A 21866-nucleotide genomic window follows, 5' to 3' on the forward strand; every position below is an offset into this window, starting at 1 on the left:
TAGATGCTTTATAGCTGGTAAGGAATTCTCTGACTTTTAAACACTGTCTTTATCTTTAACATCAAGCAACAAGAATAAGGATGAAATATCTACTAAGTGTTGGCCAAATGTCTTATTTTCAGATAGACCATAGCATTTCATATCTGGATGAAAATGACTTTTTCCACTAGGTGAGACAAAAGGGCCTGGGAAGTCCTTTGCCTGTCCTGTCACTTAGCTTAGAAATGGAAAGTTGCCCGGAGCCCAGGTTTCTGGGTCTTGTGCACGTGTTATTTGAACGCTATTATGCCTGATTTTTTAAATGTCCATACTCTTACTGAATGAAGTATTAGAATTATATGCCAGAAGGCAGCTTGCTACCCTAGGCAAAGTCAACTATGAATCTTCAGAACAATTTTACCTAGAAGCCAAAGCTCAGATGTTGAAAACTCTTTGGGCTACTGTACAAACTAGGAAGAGAAATATAAGAGGGTTGGGATTGAAAGGAACTCTTTTGGATCCCATGATTAAATTTTAGGTTTTAAACTAATATATTTTCCCAAACCTATTTTGTCATGCCTTTACCTCCATGAGACTGATTATATTCAGATTTAGAATATGCCTGGTAACACATATGTTGAGAGCTTTTTTTTTTCTCTCTCCCTTTTCTTTCTTTCTTTTTTTTTTTTTTTTCATAGTTGCCTTTAGGCTTAAGAGATAAAAGAACAAGAATTGCCAAGAGGACCTGGGTTCAAATCCTAGCTCTGAATCTTTTTTTTTTTTTAGATTTATTTATTTTATGTATATGAGTACACTTGTAACTATACAGATGGTTGTGAGCCTTCATGTGGTTGCTGGGAATTGAATTTTGGAGCTCTGCTTCCACCAGTCAGCCTCGCTCGCTCTGCTGAACCTTGTTCTCTCAGTCCCTGCTCACTCTGGCCCAAAGATTTATTATAAATAGGCACACTGTCGCTGTCTTCAGACTCACCAGAAGACGGCGTCAGATCTCGTCACGGATTGATGTGGTTTCTGGGATTTGAACTCAGGACCTTTGGAAGAGCAGTCAGTGCTCTTAATCGCTGAGCCATCTCACCAGCCCCCTAGCTCTGAATCTTGATACCAAGAGAATTGAAAGAACCATCTTATTTCTCAGTCACTATGTAAAATACTAAAAGCCCACCACAAGAGGACAAATACATGCAGCCCTACATATCTGAGGGATTGGTTCCAGTATACCATAAAATACTGAAATCAGCATATAATTCTGAAACCCACCCTTTGAAGTAGGGTCCAGGCTGACCTCATATTCACTATTCTCCTGCTTTAGATGCTAGAGTGACAGGCAAGCATCAGTGCTTGTCCGGTTTTTAAGTTTTACATATAGATTTGCATAGAACATATGCATATCCTTCTGTATATGCTAGGTTAAGCCTACATTACTTTTATCATCTAATATAAAGTAACTGCTGCATAAATGAGTTGTTACATTGTCCTGTTTAGTAATAACGACAAGGAAAAACATATGTGCATATTCAGTGCAGACTCAATGACTTTTCCCCACACAGTTTTCCTCTGTCATTGGTTGAACCCTTGGGTGTGGGATCTATGAATACAGTGGGCCAGCTGTCCTTAGCAAAGATCTTTTTGTTTTTTTAGTGAGCTCAAGGAAAGTTGTGTATGACCTTGCTGGGTGCCAGAGAACAGACCACAGGGACTCCAGTGTGACCTCATCTTCAGCGAGTTTAGACTGAGGCAACGCAAAATATATGTAATATTCATAAGAGGGAGATGACACATTGGCTGATAGAGACAGAGACTCTCAGTCCTAGTTATGTGTCATATTCACTGGTAGATAGCCAGTCTTTCTCCTTGGGATTCTGATTGGTAGGACTAGGCTAGACCATAGGTTTTATGTTTGAAGCTTCAGAGAGGATGCTAAAAACTTAAGTGTCTAGCAGATGCCTTTGGAGTTGCACCAGTGGTTCTTGATATACATTGGATTCATGGAAAATGGGTCTGGGATTCTCCATACCTATACCCAAGGCCAAATAATCAAGTGACTCAGGGAGCAGGGCACTGGCATCAATGTTTACATATAGGTCTATGGAACTCACTCCATAGACTAGGCTGGCCTTGAACTCAGAAATCTGCCTGCCTCTGCCTCCCAAGTGCTGGGAATAAAGGCGTGCGCCACCACTGTCCTGGCTTGGATCTAATTTCTTTCCTTTTGTTTCTTCTTTGATCACAGCTACTAACAAGCTCTCTAAATGACCAACAACTATCCAACTCCAGCCTCTCAGGACCCTATCATTTATATACCCTCTGAAAAGTTTCCAGAATTCCAAATGTGACACAATTGCAGGAATTATCTCGTGCTGGCAAAACTACGCCTCTACTAGAGCATGAGGCAAATCATTGTCAGTTACTGTGGTTGGTTGGTCCGAAGCAGCCTCACAACCTTATACCTGGGATAAATTGAAAGCACATTCTTACAATCTCTCTCTCTCTCTCTCTCTCTCTCTCTCTCTCTCTCTCTCTCTCTCTCTCTCTCTCCCTCCCTCTCCCCCCCCCTCTCTCTCTGTGTGTGTATGTATGTATGTGTTTTAGAAAAGAAACCAAAGTCCCCAAATTGTCACTAAAAGAGGTCAGTGTTGAGTGCCTTCCTTTTTGCTCTCCACCTTATTTTTTTCATTATAGGATCTTTGGCTGAACCTGGGGACTCAGCTATTCAGTGAGGGTAGCTGGCCAGTGAACTCCAGGGATCCTCCTGTCTGCACCCTTCTAGAGCTAGGGTTACATGCACATGCTGTGGTGCTTGGGCCCCAAGCTCAGGTGCTCATGCTTGTTAGGCAGGCCAGATTCTTACTGCCTGAGCTATCTTTTTTGTGCCACACAATGACATTTGCGCCTGTGTCAGAGCACAATGAGATGATAATAGCAATTGGGAATCTAGGAACATCTGACTAGTGTGAGGACAAACATGATGTCCGTGGGACCACTCTGTGTTTAACACCCTGGGGAGGTAGAAAAGGTGCCCAAGAGATGGCTACCAGCAAGAGATGGGTATCTAAGTAGTGATGACAGTTGAAGGTATTGTTCTGGAAGGTTTTGGAGATTATAGTTAAAAACCGAGAAATCCAAAGAAATTATTAATGGAGAAAACATAGACGAGAGGAAAGTGCCAAAGGCATTGTTTTTGTCCCTTTGGGTACCTGAAGCCTAAGGCAATGTATGTTTTTGTCTTTTTCTAAGCAGAGGCTCCCTTACTCTGTAACAGTGCAGCTGTCCTCCCTTCATATGCACAGCTAACTGTGGTCAGGAGATACTGCATAATGAGAAAGGTTGAGAGCGAGAGGATGAGAAAGCATGAGGGGTGGGGGGAGAGAAAGTTCATGTAGTTTCTATGGTAGTATATCGCTATACTATTCATTTTATGATGACTATGTTCCTATAACTCTTATCCTGGTACATAAACTCAACTTCCTCATAGGGAGATCATAGTACATAAAGGTTTGGTACCGTTGAGGTTTCAGGTGTCCACTGGAAAGGATTTGTGTGTCTGCCTGTTTTTGTTGTTAGGGATTAGCATGAGCCCAGAGCCCTGTATATGCCAGGCAGACTCGACCCCTGGGTTACACTCAAAGTCACTGGGGGTCTTAAACTAATCTCCTAGATAAGAGGAGAATGGTATACTTTTGTTTAAAAAATAAGGAGGAGAAGGGGGAAGAAGAGGAAATGGAAGAGGAGAAGGAGGAGGAGGAGGAGGAGGAGGAGGAGGAGGAGGAGGAGGAGGAGGAGGAGGAGGAGGAGGGACTGGAGAGATAGATCAACAGTTAACAACACTGGTTGCTCATCCAGAGGACCTGGATTCAACTCCCCAAACCTACATAGAGGCTCACAACTGTCTTTAATTCCAGTTTCCAGGGGAACCAGCATTTTCTTATGGGCTCTGTGGGCACTGTATGACCTGGTACACAGGCATATATGCAGGTAACCATCACTCACATAAAAAAAAATGTTTCTGAAACCTCCTAAATACAACCCCTCTTTGCTAGTGACATCCTAAAATAAATGCAGGCTTATCATAGAATCTCCAGTTCTAGATGCAGTATTCTAAAGGGTGGCTCTAGCCTTCCTGTGAAGTTAAGGACACGAATGGGAATGATTATGAATACAGATATACCAGTTCCAATTCTAATATTATGTCAAATATTTTTTTAAAAAAATATGGTTACTTTAAAATTTAAGAGACATTCCGGGGTAGAAATAACAAAATTGGAAACAGGCCTTTGAATTTGGTCCTAGTTCTGGTAACCATGGTAAGCCATCCATCTTGGCCAGGGTACTAATTCTTCAGACAGAAAATGGTGAAAAGAAATAGATGTGGATGATCTCTAGAGGATTCTATAACCAGATACCCAGTACAGTGTACTTGGCACTGCTGCTCCATCAGCCCATTATAGTTTGTAGGTTTTCAGAGGACAGCTGTGAACTGATAAATGTAGTTTCAAATAGTCAAAAGGGATTTTTTTTTAAAAAAAGATGTATTTATTTTATGTATATGAGTCTCAGAAGTGGCCTTCAATTCCAGTATAGATGGTTGTGAGCCACCATGTGGTTGCTGGGAATTGAACTTAGGACCTCTGGAAGAGCAGTCAGTGCTCTTAACCACTGAGACATCTCTCTAGCCCCATCAGCAGGAATTTTTATGTATCATACCTGAGTTAAAACTGCATCTGCACTCCAAAGGGTCATCCCATTCTGGTCTTTAATCTACCAGTATTCTTTAAAAGAGCTCTAGGCACTATGAGATTCTTCACCCCTAAGCTCAAGTTCATGGAAGTTTGAACCTCACACTTCCTCTCACCACTCTCATCAGGAGATGCACAGAAAGGCCAAGCCCATAAGTCTCCTCAAGTCCTCAGGTAGTTCCACTGGGAGGCCAGGGATTTCCAGGCTGAATTCCCACCATCATAATAAAACCAGGCAAGTTGCCATTGCTTGCTTGTCCCTAAGTGAAAAAGTCATGGTCCAGTGTGTTGCCTTCCCTGATGAGATCTGTGTGCGATGCTGTAAATGACTCTGCAGAAATGGGAGAGCTTGAGAGTGGTAACAAGTCACTGCCTGGATGCACTGCCAGTTCTTTCCCTGCTATATGCTCCTTGCATTTGTCTCCTAGTGATACACATATTTCTTAATAGTGTCTCATTATAAACAAGTCTGTTGCAAGATCCTGATAAGACCTTCCCAGTCAGTATGCAAGGTAAGAAGGTCCACATGGAAACCACATCTGGAAACTAGGCTCCTTTCCTTTGGAAAGAATTCTAGCTTGTAATATTAGGAAACATTTACATTATCAAAGGGAAGTGCTGGTGTTGTCACCTGATGTATAGCATGGCATGAGCATGGGCAGGGGACAGACATGGCTATAGGCACAGAAGACACAGATCTCTGAGTTTAGAACATCTTTTTTTTGTTGTTGTTTGTTTGGTTTTGGTTGTTTTTTATTTTATTTTATTTTTCCCCCCGAGACAGGGTTTCTCTATATAGCCCTGGCTGTCCTGGAACTTACTCTGGAGACCAGGTTGGCCCAAACTCAGAAATCCACCTGCCTCTGCCTCCCAAGTGCTGGGATTAAAGGCATGTGCCACCACTGCCCGGTGGTTTAGAACATCTTAAGAGATTTTTTTTTTACTTTCCCTTTAAGGGAGTCTAAATTTATCGTAAAAATTAAGCTTCTGGCACTCTGGTTTCTTTTCTTTCCTGTGTAGAAGTCTGGTTTAGAATATAGATTATATCAAACCAGTAGCTTAGAGGGGTAGTCAGCTGGTTATTTAAATGAAGAGGGCTTTGAGGTGGTCCCAAACTTGGGAAAGATAAGAGCTTAGTCATGTCTTTGGAACCAAAATAACTAGCCCAGAGCATAACCACTTAATTTACATTAGCATAATAATATTGACTTTGTAGACATTATTGCATGCAAATTCTTCTGGAATGTTCTTTTGAGAATTTAGGCTATATTCATAAGTTGGAGACTACTTGAGAAAATCTTCTGTATCTCTAGCTTCTGCTGCCAAGGTCTTTGTACAACGCCTGAAAAGCATCCAACCAGCAACTTCTTCTCTGAGCCCTAGGGGAAACCAGGTCCCTCTCTAGAAGAAGCAAACATTGTGGAGGAGGATCTCAGAGCCTTAGACTCAGTGAGGCAGGGTCGAGGATGCCATTTTCCCTCCTCTTTGCAAGATCTCAGATTTTAGTTTTAGAAGCTGACTTTCAAACTAAAACTGTAGATTTGATGTGAGTTACAGCAGGGCTTCAAATGTGGAAGACTGCCTTCTCAAGTCAGTGCAGAGATGCAGAAATGCAGATGTACTTACTGCAAGACAGTGCAGAGATGCAGAAATGCAGATGTACTTGCTGCAAGACAGTGCAGAGATGATTCAGAGGAAATGAGCTATGGGCTAGGAGGACATATAAGGCAGATCTCTTGCTGGGCCAAGGGGAGATGTACAAATTCCAGGGCTGTCCTGGAATGTCACTGGGTAGGTATGAAAGGCGTCTGTGAACTCAGAGGATGCTAAGAGTCTTCCTTCTAATTACAGGGGTATTGATACTAGGTACAGATTATAGGGAGAGCTTTAGGTGGGCTCAACATTAGTGGGGAAGAGAAGAAGTCTGGGCATGAGGGAAAGTGCTTTAAAAGAGGTGAATGCTGACAGAAGTCAGTCTTGGCCAGGGGAAGGGCTATAATTACCTGGGAGTGTTAGTTTTTAGGACTCTACATCTTTTAGATTTGGAGAGAGGTAAGGAGGGCGTTCGATGTCACAGGAACATACTGTGTGCTGTTTATCTGATGACTGAGCCAGCTAAGGGAAGCAGGAAGCAGACACAGCAGGCAGCCTATAGGGAATCTCAAGCTGCAGATAGCAGCCTGAAGGCAAGGAGGGAGTCTTTCAGCTCTCACGAGAGGTACTCAGGTCCTGAGGGCTGACCCACTCAGACAGACATGTGTGTGAACATAGGCCTTGGTACTCTCACAGATGGAGTCCCCTTCGACAGCTCTGCGCACAGACACCCAACGTGATTCAAAGGCCAGGTGCAGAGGGAGAGCACATCGAGTCAGCTCTTTAATTAGAAAGCATGAAGTAACTGATGGTGATATCAGGGGTTTTGTTGAAACCAGCCAGCCAAAACCGCTTCTGGAATTAGTGGTTCTTAAAATTGTATGTGTGTGAGAAATGAAAGCTTGTGAGGCCGGTGGATTCCCAGCTCCCATCTCTACAGCTTTAGAGTCTTTGTCTCTCAGGAGGTCCTAGGCATTGGCTTTCCCCACTGCTTGGGACGGCAGGGCAGAGGTTGGCAGGCCTTACTGTCCACCCAGCCACAGCTTCTCTCCACACAGAGCTGGATGAGCCCATGGAGCCTAGAAAAGGCCACCCAGGGGCCATCAGAGCCGGCCTTCCAAATCATGTTCATGCATTTACAATGAATTCTGTACTGAAAAATAGCCAGACCTGGTGCTTTTTGGTTCCCAGACATGGAGGATTGGCACCTGATAGGCAGGAGGCCTGAGCTGGTGCGGGCTAGAGACAAGCTTCCGGTGCTTGCTCTTTTCTTTGTGAAAGGGTCTGCCTTCTCAGTGGCTACACCACAGTGGGCTGCTCTGTACTGCTGGGAGCCTCCTGGGGGAGGCTGAGCTCTGCCAATCCCCTCCCCCTCCCCATCCTGCCGCTGGCTCAGCTCCTGATTAATTCAGGGGATCCTGGGAGGTTAACCCTTAATTTGATGGCTCCAGCGGGGGAGCTGAGAGATTGCTGGTAATTCATCACCCTTGTTTTATGTTTTTTAATAGAAATATTTTCTAAGGCAACAAGTAAAAATTCACTTTTAAAACCCACATTTAATATACATTAGATAGAGCATCCTCTCCTTCCAATACTGTGTCCTCTAAACATAAGTGACTACTCATCTATCTCTTTTAACAAAGTTCAAATACATATCATGGAAAATAGAACTACAATTACAGCCCAAAGGTTTCAAAATGGTCCCAGACCCCATATCTGCTTCTTGTTCCCTTTGGAGAAAACAGTCTTTCTTCTACCAAAGATAAGATTTTTTTTTTTTATTGGGATAGTCTAACTAAGCTGCCAGATCTCCTTAACGAGATTATGTAAATGTATGCCAAGGATATAAACCACATTTTCTCTGAGAGTGGAACACTTCAAATATCATTTAATAAAACAGGACCGTGGTAGAAACACCTCTATAAATTGTTATGTGGCAAAGCAAGAAGACTGAACTGTACACATCTGATCAAATTTCACCTGATTCAGTTACTTTATTAAAGTCTCCTAGAGAAGGACAGAGCACCATTGTGCTGTAGGAGAGGGCAAGTTTCTCATCCCCTGTCGTCACTTGAGGTGGAGGATGGGTATCACCCTTCCTGGCCTCTCAGAACTCCTTGTGGCTTAGTGCCACCGACAGGGCTGAGAGGCAGTTCTTCTCAATATAACAGGCTTCGATTGTATCTTCCAACCAGGAAACAAAGAAGATTTGGAACAAGTCTTATGCCAGGCAAGCGATAAAAACTGACTTCCTATTTCCTTCTGCTGCTCCGTTTCTCGGAGATGCTATGATATGTGATACACTGCCTTTGGAACCCATAGGCTCATATCTTACTGGGAAAGATCTAACAAATTCTGTTTGGCTAGAAACAAAGGCAAGGGGATGTTTCCAGCCTTTGCTTAACTCTTAGGTACATTTGACATACATTTCTTGAGTTCAACAACCAGTCATGTTCTATGTCTCTTATTTTTCTCTCAAGTTTGCTAGCAGAATTTTATATGGGTGGCCTAAACTATAACAAATCCAACAAATGTTCAAAGCCAGCCACGAGCCATGAACTAAGTGCTCCTTGCATGAAGGCAGCAGTCCTGGCCAAGAAGAAACGTGAAGGCGGCCTCACAAAAGGGCACCTGCTCTGCCCCTTCTTCATCATACAGAACTGTGGGATAATAACGCATGCGTTTTGACCAGAAAGGAAAACACTGAGAGATGATTTAGATACTGAGTAGAGCCAACTTTTCTCTTCCTGAGTTATAGAAGTCAGAGAATTAAAGTGTTAGCCACACAGACTTGACAACCAGGCTATCTATCAGTGGAGGGCAGTCTCCTGAGGTGGAGTAGTTTTTTAATTTTCCTCTTAAAGGAGAAACATAAATAATATTTATGCTTGATAGTTAAAGTTGTTTAAAGCAAACAGGTAGGTCAGTTTTAAATTCCAGTATTCCATGAATTGAGATATAAGACTCCTTAATGATGAAACCTAGTGGTTATTTGCTTAATGCTTTCCCTATCATTCAGAATGAAATGTCAGAGGGCATTTTCCTCTTTTCTTTTCCTAAATATGTACATCCGTGTGTGTGTGTGTGTGTGTGTACATGTACACGCATGTCTGTCTGCCTCTCTGTCTGTGTACATATATAAACGAATTGATCAAACTTAGGACTTTAACTTTCCCAAGACCCATGCACTGCCATGGGTCATTATCCATTCAGCAGATGCAATTCCAACACTCGCAGGCCTTCTGTGCGAGCCGCCAGCTCATCGCTGCGTTCGGTTTATTCAGCCATGATTAGAGATAGTCATTTACAGTCACACATTTGGAAACTCCTTAACCAGCTTCTAGCAGTTTCTTTTCTGAAGCTGTTTAAATAGATGAGGGTGTAGTGTCAGCAGCGACAGCACTTTCCCAGTCTTGCTGATTTCCGTTGCTATTTCTATGTCTTTATCAGGATTTCCATTTTATAGAAAGGCTTAAAACACGGCTTGGGGCACAGAGATGCACAGCCCAGAGCTGAAAGGAGTCATCATTTTGGGAAAGATCGATTCTAAAAATTAAAATCGAAACCACACTCTATAAGAACAACAACAAATTCCCATCTCTTCTTTTATTTTCAGGAATACTTTTTGAAGTAATTGGCACAAAGACGTTTCTAGTGCAGACTGCTGCAAGTGTGCTCTTGGCAATAACATCATACACACTAGGGAAACCTTAATGTGTTCAAGATGCCAAATACAAACTGACACCAGGAACTCAAGTGTGGGAACAAACAAGGGAATGGAAAGCATCTCTGTGTAATACAGACCTACACACAGAGGGAGCAGTTCTCACTGTTCATGGTTCAGCATACAATGCATCATCCTCTGAGTAAATAGAGAATATACTTAAGAAATTAGAATTATCAATGGGGGGAGGGTTTGGTTCCCAGGAGTCTTTTTGATATATAGCACAACAATGATAATGCCTTCTTCAGTTTCTTAACCAGACATCATTGCAGCCAAAGAAACCAGGTTGGGACCTATTTAAGAGAGGAGAGTTTGAACTTGGAGAATTTGACCTCTGGGACAGAACTTCTATAGGGAATCATCAAAGGAATGGCTTGCATTTTCCTGTGCTTTGACTTCCCACTATTTAAAGAGTCAGTGTGAATCTATATAACCCAAGTGCAGGGAAGGGGATCCTGTTATATGTCTCTCCTGTGTGGAATGAAGGGGGAAGAATTTATAGGCTCGAGCACACTGAAGATTTGGGGGAAGAGTTAGATTTCCCTACTGAATTATATATAAAATGAAAACTTGTTTTTTTAAAAAATTCCTTCCTCAAGTCATGATCTGTTTTGCTATTTTATGGTGAAGATTCAAGGATTTGGAGATTTTCTGCTTCTTTCTCCGCCCACTTTTCAAATTTATCCCTCATTGTGACCAGCACTCTCTCCCCCTGAAACTGAAAAGATGGCTCCATTTTCACAGTCTTGCTAAGTGAGATTTCTTCTGCATCCCCTGGAGTTCAAACGTGCTATCCTTTTTTTTTGCTTGGGGAACGTTTGAAGTCCCCTTTAAAAATAATGCCTTGAGGATATTTTTCCCTAATACCATTTAGAGAAACTTGAAAGCATATGGCCCTTGAAGCAGCAGAGGGTTCTAATGAAGCAATCAGCAACAGTGCTCAGCTGCAGGCTTCCCCATGAGCGAGCGAGCGAGCGAGCGCTCACACCCGGTCCAGCTCAGCCCTTCCAGTGAAGTGCAGTTCTGCAGAAACCCGGATAAAGGCACAGTGAACCAGTATAAGAAGTGATGACGTTCAGCCTTTGAAGGATGGAAGGTGCTGGAAAGGTTGGGTTAGATCACAAGCGTCAGTGGCCAAACAAACCAATCTTGTAAACTTGCATGACACTGCAGAGCAAATATTCCTCTGTGGTGTAGTCCCTGTACATGGTATGGGAGGGGGAAACTAAAATTTCTTTGTAGGGTTCTATTTGATGTAGTCCCTAGAAGCCCTCCCATTACCTTAGGTGATTCTCTGCACAGCCAGGAAAGACTAAATAAAACAAAAACATGGGATATTAATGCACTCTGCCCAGATCTGGGTGGAATATGCTGCTCTCCTGCAGTTCTTTAATAGCTCTCCCAAATCTATTATAATTAAAATTACGCTTCTTTGGGTATAGTGTCAATAGTGTCAAAAGTTTGCTATTTCCTTGGAAATAGCTAAAAAAAAAATAGTAATGATTCTCTTGATTATTGGAACTCATAAAGGCTGAGAAAGAAGGCAGTGGGTATCAGCATCTATTTTCTGAGATCTGCTTTAGCCTAGGTAGGCATGACCCCCAAAAGATAGACTCAGAGGCAGTAAACCTCACTCCTTTGCAATGCCTTCTTTTTTTATTAACAGTTTTGTAGGGAGAGATGAGGTGAGTGGGTGATTGGCAGGTGTGTGAATTGCTTGGATTTGAGGGGAGATGTCCTCCTCTATCCTTGTCTCTAATGTGGTCTGATAATGCTTTTCAAGTGTTCAGATGTTGCTATATTATTTTGTATAGCCCATTTGAGCTACATAACTTCATTCATTCAGTCAACACTATCACAAAGATTGATCTACTGCCTGACATTGGCCTAGGCTCTTGGGATACAGTGGCACAAAAGGCCCACAGGGAGGGGTGATGAGATCTGTTGAATGTTTCTGGCTGGCTTCCATAGTTTCTCGGTAGAGGTCAGGTAGAATACTCCTGCAGAGGTCCAGGCAAGGGAGAAGATGGTAGTCCAGAAGGAGGTAATATTTCCTCACTGGGTTCTGGGTAAACTCTGAAGGCAGAGTTGACAACTTGACCAATGTTTGAGTTTCTGGTGTGTTCTATGAGGTCTGAAGCAGAGCAGGGCCATGTCACAGGCCTACACTTGTGTCCAGAGCTTCGGGATGGCGGGTGGTGCTACTTCCAGAGGTGGAAAGACTGGTGGGCGGAGGGCAAAAAGTCTTGGGGATGGCTTTTATTTCTATTAAATTACATTTGAGAAACTGTCCTAACATTCAAATAAAGATGATCCAGTTGAGCGTAGCCATTTAAATGTACATCTTAGTCATCAACATCTTCCTCCAAGCTTTGTTCAGAGATCATCTATAATGCTAAATGGAGACATTCCAGAAATTGTATAATACTCATTATGATAAATACCCCTGGAAATAGGGAATTAATGCTATATATACACTACAAGGCCTGATTTCTTTTTCAGTCTGTGTCTGAGTGGACAAGGGAGGCAGTTTCTGATAAAATAGATACTTGTGAGTCATACTGAAGACAAGTCCAACAAGTCCAGCAAACCTAACAATGGACCTCAGTAAGGAGGCCTGTGTAGCCCTAGGGAATTTACCAGTCAGACAGAAATGTATTTCCTAAGACCTTCACCTTCTTGTGTTTATGAACAGCTTTCAATATCTAGAAACATGAGAGTCAACCTATGCAAACAGGCTCTGGTCAACCCCAGATATAATAGTATGACTAAGGAGGTTTGATTTGAATGTCCTCAGAAGACCAACTGTTTCCTTAAGTCCTGCCATTTCTCATTTATGCCAAGGTTCTGGAAGTTAGCTGAGGAAGACAATAGACAGAACTTCCTGGCAGAACGTGGAACACTCTTCTATTTAGAGTGTTGGTATATCTGGAAAAGGTCTTTAGAAATCCCTGTGCAGAGTGAACCTGGCCAAAGCAGTGACCTTCTCTCAGGCTGCTGGGGGACTGCTACTTGTGTTTGGTTTCTTTAATGCTGCTACGGCAGCAACGATGGCATGGGTGGTAATTTATTTATAAGGAAGTATAATAAAGCCTCAGCAATTTGAATGCTGGTGCTGAAAAGTGGAGTTGAGCCGTGCCGAGGCAGGCGATCTCAACTTAGAATAAGCATCATGGCAATCTTATGCTTTATCTACCCTTGGAAGCAATTTTGTCATTTTTAATTGACCGATTTTTACCTTGTTTGCTTAACATTTATTAATTGATTGTTATGCTCATGCAATTAATTCAAAAGCTGGCAAGTTTAATGCAGAGAAATTAATTTTCTTTTACCAACATGCCACTTAAAATACGTTTTTGGAAGCCGGGGTTACCAGGAAATTACCTTCAAATTAATCAACAAGGAAATTAGATGGTAGTGTCCCTTGACACCTGTCAATCCAAAATATGTCAGTTCCTTCCTTTTGTTCGTGTGAGCTTTTCTGCTGAGTAAGGTAGAAGAGGAACCCTGGGTTTTAAAGTGCAGTCACCCCACATCTTAACAAGCAAGGAAGGAGGCAGGCATCCAAAAACATGCTTAAATGATTCTTACTTTTCTCTAAGAGAAACTGAAGCAAAGGGCTCAGTTTTACAAAGAGATTCTGGACATTAAACTTATTACTTTTTCCTTAGAGAGCTCGTCTGCCTCTGTTCTTTATTTGACCCCTTACCAGGGGCTGACACTCAGCTGGGCCCTATTGTAGCAGATTTTTTCAGGTAGATGGACGTGCCAGCCAAACTCTGAGTGAGACCTCTAGCACAGGAGGATGCCAAGCATGGGGGAAGGAAAAATAAACTGCCCAGGAGCAGTGGGGGGGACGGACTCTTGTAGGGGGCAGCATTGGCACGGGGGTTTTGTGGGTACCTAGGACCCACAGGCATTTAGGTGGGAGAACGTATAAGCAAGCAGAGACAATAAAATGCATTTTGTGTTCAGAACTCAGGAATGGAGACACCAGAGTGGCACAGTTGGGCAACGCTGGGGAATGTGGTGCTGGCTTAGTCATAGCGAGGTACAGGCAGCACAATGCTATTGGGACGTTTGTTTTGGAGACAAAAAGGGAACACCTGAGGAATTCTGAAGCAAAGGTTATATGATTTGACACTCCTCCCCCTGGATTTAGAAAGACAACTCAGAAGGTTTGTATGAATTCCACCAACTAGTATTTCCCTCTGTCAGGCACTGTGCTGGGCGTTAAAGCCACTGCAGTTACTAAGGAAACCACAGTACATCTATGTTCAAGAGCAGTGATGGGTAGAATGGAAAGGTAAGTGAAAGGAACGTCTGAGAGCCTGACCTGTGAGAGCAAAGAATGAATGTGGGAAGTAGTTGTGCCCGACTCTGCAGGCCTGAACCTTGTGATAAAATACCCCTCAAAAGCAACTACAAATGGTTATAGCCAAGGCAGGAAGTTCAAGTAACTAGTTACACCCATAGTCAAGGACATAGGGGATGAATTAACGCATGCAGGCATGTCTTTTCTCTATACTTGGACAGTCTAGACCCAATCAATCTAGGGAATGGTGCCATTCATATTTAAGGTGGGTCTTCCCCCCATTCACCCAATTAAGAAAAAATTGGCTCCTTATAAAAAAAAACCTCCTTAGAGGCATATCCCAGGACCAACCTGATCTAGGCAATACCTCCCTGAGACTCCCTTCTCAGGTGATTCCAGCTCATGTCAAGTTGACACTTAAAACTACCCAACACACCTCTACTCCTTCTCAATTTGACACACAAACAATCATGCTAAGGCCAAACCTTCTCTCTCTTGTCTTATGTTTATCTCCTTATGCAAACTACAGTGCAATTGTAAAAGTCTCCTCAGTCTTTAAACAATTCCAAGTTAAAATTCTCTTAACTAAGCCAGGCAGTGGTGGCACACACCTTTAATCCCAGCACTTGGGAGGTAGAGGAAGGTACATTTCTGAGTTTGAGGCTAGCCAGGGCTACACAGAAAAACTCTGCCTCTAAAAAACCAACCAACCAAACAAATTCTCTTAACTGTAAGCTCCCATAAGATATATAAATATAAAATATATAAATATATTTAAAATCAATTTTATATTAAAAATAAAAAATAAATATAAAATATATGTTCCCCCCAATCAGCGCCAACATATTGATACAGAGCAAACATTATTTCAAAAAAAAGAAAGAAATAGGGAATCACCAAAGCATGCTGCTTCTTGCCTAGCATCTTGGACTCATACTATTATTTGGTATCTGAAGGGCTGAGGTAGTCACACCCTACCCCGTGTCTGCTCCCCATGGCACACACGGCTTCTTTCATAGACTTAGACAAACTCCAACCCACCATCCTTGCAGTTCTCCTTGGCAGATGTCCTATGGTCCTGGCATGTCTAATATTCTTGGGTCTCCAAGGTAATTGAGGCTTCACCTCCACAGCTCCATACAATGGACTTGCCAAGGCCCTCTCTGCAGGGACTCTGACACATGGTCCCTTGGTCTCAGCTGCTCTCCATGGTGCCCTCCTTTTTCATCTTTCATGCCTTCATATCCAATACCACATGGATGGTACTTACACTGCCAAGTTTTACTGCCAGCTTAAGATGCAGAAAACCCTCTTGGACCATAGCTGTATCTGCTTTTGTGTGCTGAGCTTGAGGAAACGCTCCTATACAGTTGCTTTTGAGGAGCAGGGAACACTCTTAGCTTAGGATCCCCATAAGATGCAGCCTATATAGTGTGAGAACATCTCATTAGGACACCTGTACACTAGTTCAGTGCAGCCCAGGAGACTCCACTTCAGTGATATTGATCTCTTATCCAATCCCTGCTTTCTTAGCCTTAGCCTGAATGTTTTCCCAATCTGAAATACCCTCTGGCCAACAAATCACTCCATCATCTCTCTTATATTTTTGGTTGTGAGCCTAGCCTTTAACGGCTGAGCCATCTCTCCAGCCCTAATTCATCATCTCTCAGTTTAACCTCACTTAGTTTTCAGGACATGGGCAGAACGAAGCCAGACCTTGAGTGGAAATATCACACGAATGGCTCCTCTCCCAGTACCAGATAGAGCCCTTATTCTACTCTGAAGCCTCAGGCGCCTGCCTTCCACACTCTTCTCAGTGTTCTTATCTTCAAAGGTAAGAATTAAGTTCTGTTTCCAGCAACAAATAACCTTTACAGCCTAACATGCCTAACACTTCCTTTTACCTTCTTCCTACAGAGTCGTCCAGGAGGTTGAGAGGCCCGTAGTTACCATCGCTATGTGGTGGTGATGGAAGTACTCCCTCTGCACGGGTTCTTCCCTAGCGATAAAATACTCTTATCAATAAGCAGCTGAAGGGGAAAGAGCCACAATTCCAGGCTACAGTTCATCACTGTGGCCAAGTTACAGTGGCAGAAGCTTGAGACATCTGATCCTATCACATCCACAGTCAGGCATGTAAGAAGAGATTGAACTCATGCTTAGTACTCAGCTAGATTCTTCTCTTCTTATATACCCCTAGGACCCCAAACCATGAGATAGTGTCACCCACCTTCAAGCTGGTTTTCCCCACAGCAATTGGAGCAATGAAGACAATTCCTTACAGACATGTCCACAGGCTAACCTGATCTAGACAGCATCTCACTGAGACTTTCCCCACAAGTTGATTCTAGGTTGTGTCAAGCTGACAATTAAAACTGTAGCTATCACATGGCTGAAGGAGATAATGAGGGCAAGTTAGGATGTGAAAATTGAATTAAATAAAGAGATAGAAACAGTAAACAAAATCTAAACTGAAATGAAGCTAGAAATGAAAATTGCAAGAAATGAAAAACCTAAAATGAAATGGGAATTCAGTGAGTCTCATAGAGAGCCCAGTGGGAAACCTCGCCAACTGAGCAGGGCATATAGAAGACAGACTATCAGGTCTTCAAGAAAAAGTAGAGAGATTGGATCATTCAACTTAAGAAACTGATAAAAATTAAAAAAGAACCCTATTTGGATGGAATAGGCAGGAACTTTCATACCCTATGAAAAGGCCAAATCTATAAATTCCATCATTTTACCCATACAAAGATAAAGTTTCCAGTCAATGGTTTCCCGTGTGCCATCTTTTCATCGCTATCCTTTAGAATCCTTGGAAGAACCAAGAGAAGCAAGGAAATTTAATACTTCATTAACAGTGTGTCACCATGTGCTCTAAAGTGCTATCGATAATCTCACTGTGACAAAAATCTTGGTCCGTTCTGGTGGGATAGAATTCAGATCACTTAGCTCATCATGGGAAGACTTGTGATGACTGAGCCTGGTCATCCGAGGCTTTCCGCCTGCATCTGCCTGTGCTCACCTGCTCCACCTGCCTCCTTCCCCTTTCGGGCCAGCGTGCCTTCTTTATTCCTTTTCACTGGCAGAAATAACAGGTGTTCATTAAGAAATAACAAGTCATGAATTAAATGTCCTTTCCTCTTGGTCACTCAAGTCCAAAGCTACCTCTCCCACCCCATTTCTACTATCCTTCTCTCTTACCTAATCAGTTTCAGTCCCCCTCTCTCAAGGGGGATTTGTCCTTTGTGCCTCTGACTGTTTCCCACAGTTGAGGCACAGAATGTGTCTGATTTCTCTGCCTACCTCACGAGCTCAAGACTACAGGAGGGAGGCTGACTGCTGAGGTACTCTGATTCTATTGCAGGAGAATTCACAAGTTCTTAATTTCATTTCTTCCAATCCTCGCTACTGCCTCAGAGACAGGGAGAACAGATATTAGTATCTCCATTCCAGAAATAAGAAACCAGAGGCTAAGAGCTGAAGTGCTGGGTTGTGATTATATACCTGAAATGTAGTTCAGACATCCATCCAGTTTAGCGTTCCTATTTATTGTCTACTCGTGTCTCCTGCCACGATCCATTCCAATTTTGATCTGTCTGGGCAGTCTGAAGCTGCTCAGTCTTCCCTTGCATTTTAGACACCTTTCAAGATAGATTTCTCTTTAAACACGTATATTAACAATGCTCTTCTTGGCAATTAGTCATTCACTGAACACAATTGATTACCTTAAGAAGCCATACTATTAGAAGTACAGAAATACCAGGCCATGAATTATATAGAAGGTATTTTGGGCCCACTTTGGGAACTAAGGAGAATACTGTTACCATGATTACTTCTAGGCACCCTGTGTCTCCATAATATTATTTAAAGACTCTGGAAAGTGATTACTCCATTGCAAGAACAAAAAACACTAGATATGGGCTTCAATCACTAATCAATAAAATATCCTATTCAGAGCTTATAGATTAGTGAGGTAATCACCATCAAGAGATACTTAGCTGCTAACCAAAGTAAATAGCAATGGGGAGGAGTTCACAGTGGCCACCAGGTCTATTTACATCAGCCTTGACTCATGGGTACTTTAGCTCTTCCTATAACCTGAGCACCCACAGACTATGCTGTGTGTGGCACACAGCCATGGTGGAAGCTTCTGTCTATCATCCTCTTTGTCAGCATGTTTTCTACCTTCAGAAATGGATAATCTGAAGGCTTCTATTAATGGCCATTTTTCTTCCCTCCCCCAAATAAATGTCCCAAGACCAGAAACATAATGAAGAAGAGATAAATTTCTATTGCTGAACATATGTTACTCCAATACCTTCCGAAGACACTAACATCCAGGATTTTATAGTTAGGGTCTAATAAAGACAATATTAGGTGTTCATGCTAGCCACTTATAGTTCTCATAATATTTTCACACCAGTGCTTTACATTAATATCATAGTAACTCTGTGATGCTTGAAGCAACAGAGTCAGGCTAAATATCTAAGATCAAGAATATACCAGGGGAAACTTGGACTCAAACATAACTTGTTACTAACAAGACTAGGTCAGCCATAATGACAATGACAAAATCTCTTATATTATCTAACATGTACACAAAAGCTACACTATACACAGCAATTATGTGTTCTGTTCATTAATTTCAACTTTTATTTTATAGGTAGTTAATTTTTTTGATGGCTCTGCTGGGGTGGAACAGTAAATAGTCATAATGCTATCAGCTGTTGCGTTTAGGTTACAATGATAGTGTGAATCAACTTTGGTTCAAATATTTTGCTATTCAATTAATGGTCAATTTTTATGCAACTCACCAAGTGACCCTGTGGTCATCTTAATTGGTCATAAATATGCCTACTGAATTGCCTACTTATTTCAGAAAGACATATGACCATGCTTCTCTTTGTCCATAGGCAGATTTTATATCTTTGCCCTGACCCCAAGAAGACAACCCAAAGGGTTCTGGAAGTTCACCAGCATTTCAGTTCTCTTAATCATTCTAATTTTCTAAATGACATGTTCAAATTTCAACTCGGTCACTGGAAGTAAGAAATTGAACTGCGTTGGAGGGGCCCGTGTGCCCTGACTTACAGAAGGGCCCTGAGGCTCAGTGCGAAACAAGTTCTCCATGAATGGACCTAAAATTAGAATCTTTCAGAACTCATTATCTTCCCTTACAAAGCAGGGCTAAGGCAGGACCTTGTGGCTCTTTTCATTGGCACACCACTTGCCTTCTCTGTGCTGTACCCATGGAGCAAGAGCCAGTAGATCCCAGAAGGGAGATTGATGTCCACTAGTGTTGGAGTAGCATATGATTCACGCATGAGGTCTCCTTCAGAGATGGAGAGATCTGCTCTGGATCAGGTACTCTGTCTGAGTTGTCCAGTGTCTCCCCTACCACTGATTATAGCTTCCCTATGTATTTGACTCTTCCTTCTCATAACTAAAGGGTTGCCTGCTGTAGCCACCATTTCTTCTGTGAGAAACCACATGACAATCTCTTTAGTGAGAAATGCTCATGTTTCAAAGAGGCCCATCCTGTCAGTCCTACTTCATGAGAATCAACACCACCTCTATAGACCTTTCAACTCTCCAGTTCTGTGATGTTACAGAGGAATAGGGAGATGAATATGGTGAAGAAGAAGCTGTGGTATTTGTCTTGAGGGGAAAAAAAGAGGACAATGAAACTTCTTAGTGATTTTCTGAAAAAAAAAATTCAGAATAGAGGACTATTTGTACCTCTGTCCTTCATAAATGCAGGGGGATAGGGATGGGAAATACTGGTTCCAGAATTGACATGAAATATTGCTCATCTGAATGTCTACCCAGCCATGAACTCCCTGCACCGCTTTCACCCTAGCTCCAATCTACTAAGCATGCCAGAGTGGATGGGCAAGAATGAAATGTGCACTTTCTTGGCTCATCTGGTCAGTGGAACATGACTCTAATGCCACCTTTTAATGCCCATGTTTTCTTTCTTTCTTTGCCGCCAAAGTTCCCCCCACCTCCACTGTGCTCTATCTCACTGGTATTTAGAAGCCTAGATTATATTCTGTGCCATCCTGCCTCTCTCTGCCCATTTTCTCAGCCCCCACTTTTAAGGAACAGCAGGGAGCCCCTCTGAGGTGAGATGGCTCCACTATCTTGAGGATGTGCTGCTGTAGCTTGCTCTTGTCCTCTGTACCTTAACACCTAAGGCCAGTGTCTTCTTCTACTCTTCTCAGTTTCTGCACAGGTTCAGAAATCAGCTTACCCAGCAACTGGTGTTCTTTACAAATGTCTGAATGGAGGATTGCTTACCTCAAAGCCCCTGGGAACCTCATCTTGTCTGAGAGTCCATTCGCTCTGGGTATGGGGTGCTGAGGTCGAGACTCTCTGGAGTGCTCTACCACTAAAGCACATATCTGAGATTCGGTTTATAAAGCAACAGGTTTCTTTGTTTTTGTTTTGTTTTGTTTGCTTTTGCTTTTGGCTCTCTGTTCGAGGGTTCCCAGTCCAGGAGCGTTTGGCTCTGTTGCTCTGGACCTGTGGGGCCCATCTGGGGGGACCTGCATGACAAGAAGGGAAAGAGCAAGCAAGGAGGGGCCCAAGGTCCTACAATCCTCTCCAAGGACACGCAGTTAAATGACCTAAAACCCACCCACTAGGCTCCACCTTTTAAAAGCTATCCACTCCCACAACATTATCCTGAGGACTAAGCCTTTAATACACCAGCCTTTGGGTCCTGTTTCTGATAGAAACAATAGTACCCAGGAATGGAAATCCTATTCTTGACTCATGGACATCTGATGGTAGAGAGAGGACGATGAAAAAGAACAAGTTTGTAAAGGAACAATAAATCATTTCTTTTCCCCAAGAACGATTCTCATCGCGTTTGCTGTTGTAGTTGCTGAAGCAAGAGCAGGGAGCCGGGACGTGTCCTGGGTAGGTTGTCTTGCTCTGCAGGGTACTGCTGCAGAGCTGCAACTAAACGATCCTTATGATCCTTACGTTGTGTTCCCAGTGCCTCGAGAGTACTGGCTACCCCTCCCTTTCCTCTCCCCACCCTGCTCTTGGCTCCAGAAGGTTTATTACTTAACAGTTACTGCAGAATCAATCTGGACTGGCCAAAATCAGTGACGGAATTTATAGCATAATAAATGTCCTGCCGCACTAGTGTAGTCACACATGAAAGGCTTGGGGGTGCTCTTTTGGGCAGTCTTTCTACATCATGGAGAATATTTAAAGAAATCAATTTCACAGAAGCATCCTAAGCATATTTTGAGAAGTATAAGCCTGTTGGCATTGGAGCTGATTTTCCCCGAGGCAGATATTATTGCAGAAAAAACAATATTATTGATAAAAGAATCTTAGTATATTGGAATTTGGAAGAGAGATTCTACACATCTTCATTGTTCCCATCAGTCTGGTTGAACTCTGTTTTACAAGCCTCTATCATATCTCACTTTCTCTGTAAAGGTTTATTTTTTTAAAAAATAAGGTGGGATACCTCTCAAAG

The 21866-nt window shown here is 42.6% G+C and overlaps 1 protein-coding gene across 1 annotated transcript in view; it reads right to left on the minus strand.

The window, feature by feature from the left end:
* The window catches only part of Npas3 (neuronal PAS domain protein 3), a 573957-nt gene that overhangs the window by 26663 nt on the left and 525428 nt on the right, over positions 1-21866 (minus strand). The gene's annotated exons all lie outside the window — the stretch shown is intronic.

Source organism: Apodemus sylvaticus, chromosome 6, assembly GCF_947179515.1.
Source record: "Apodemus sylvaticus chromosome 6, mApoSyl1.1, whole genome shotgun sequence".
Lineage (NCBI taxonomy): Eukaryota > Metazoa > Chordata > Mammalia > Rodentia > Muridae > Apodemus > Apodemus sylvaticus.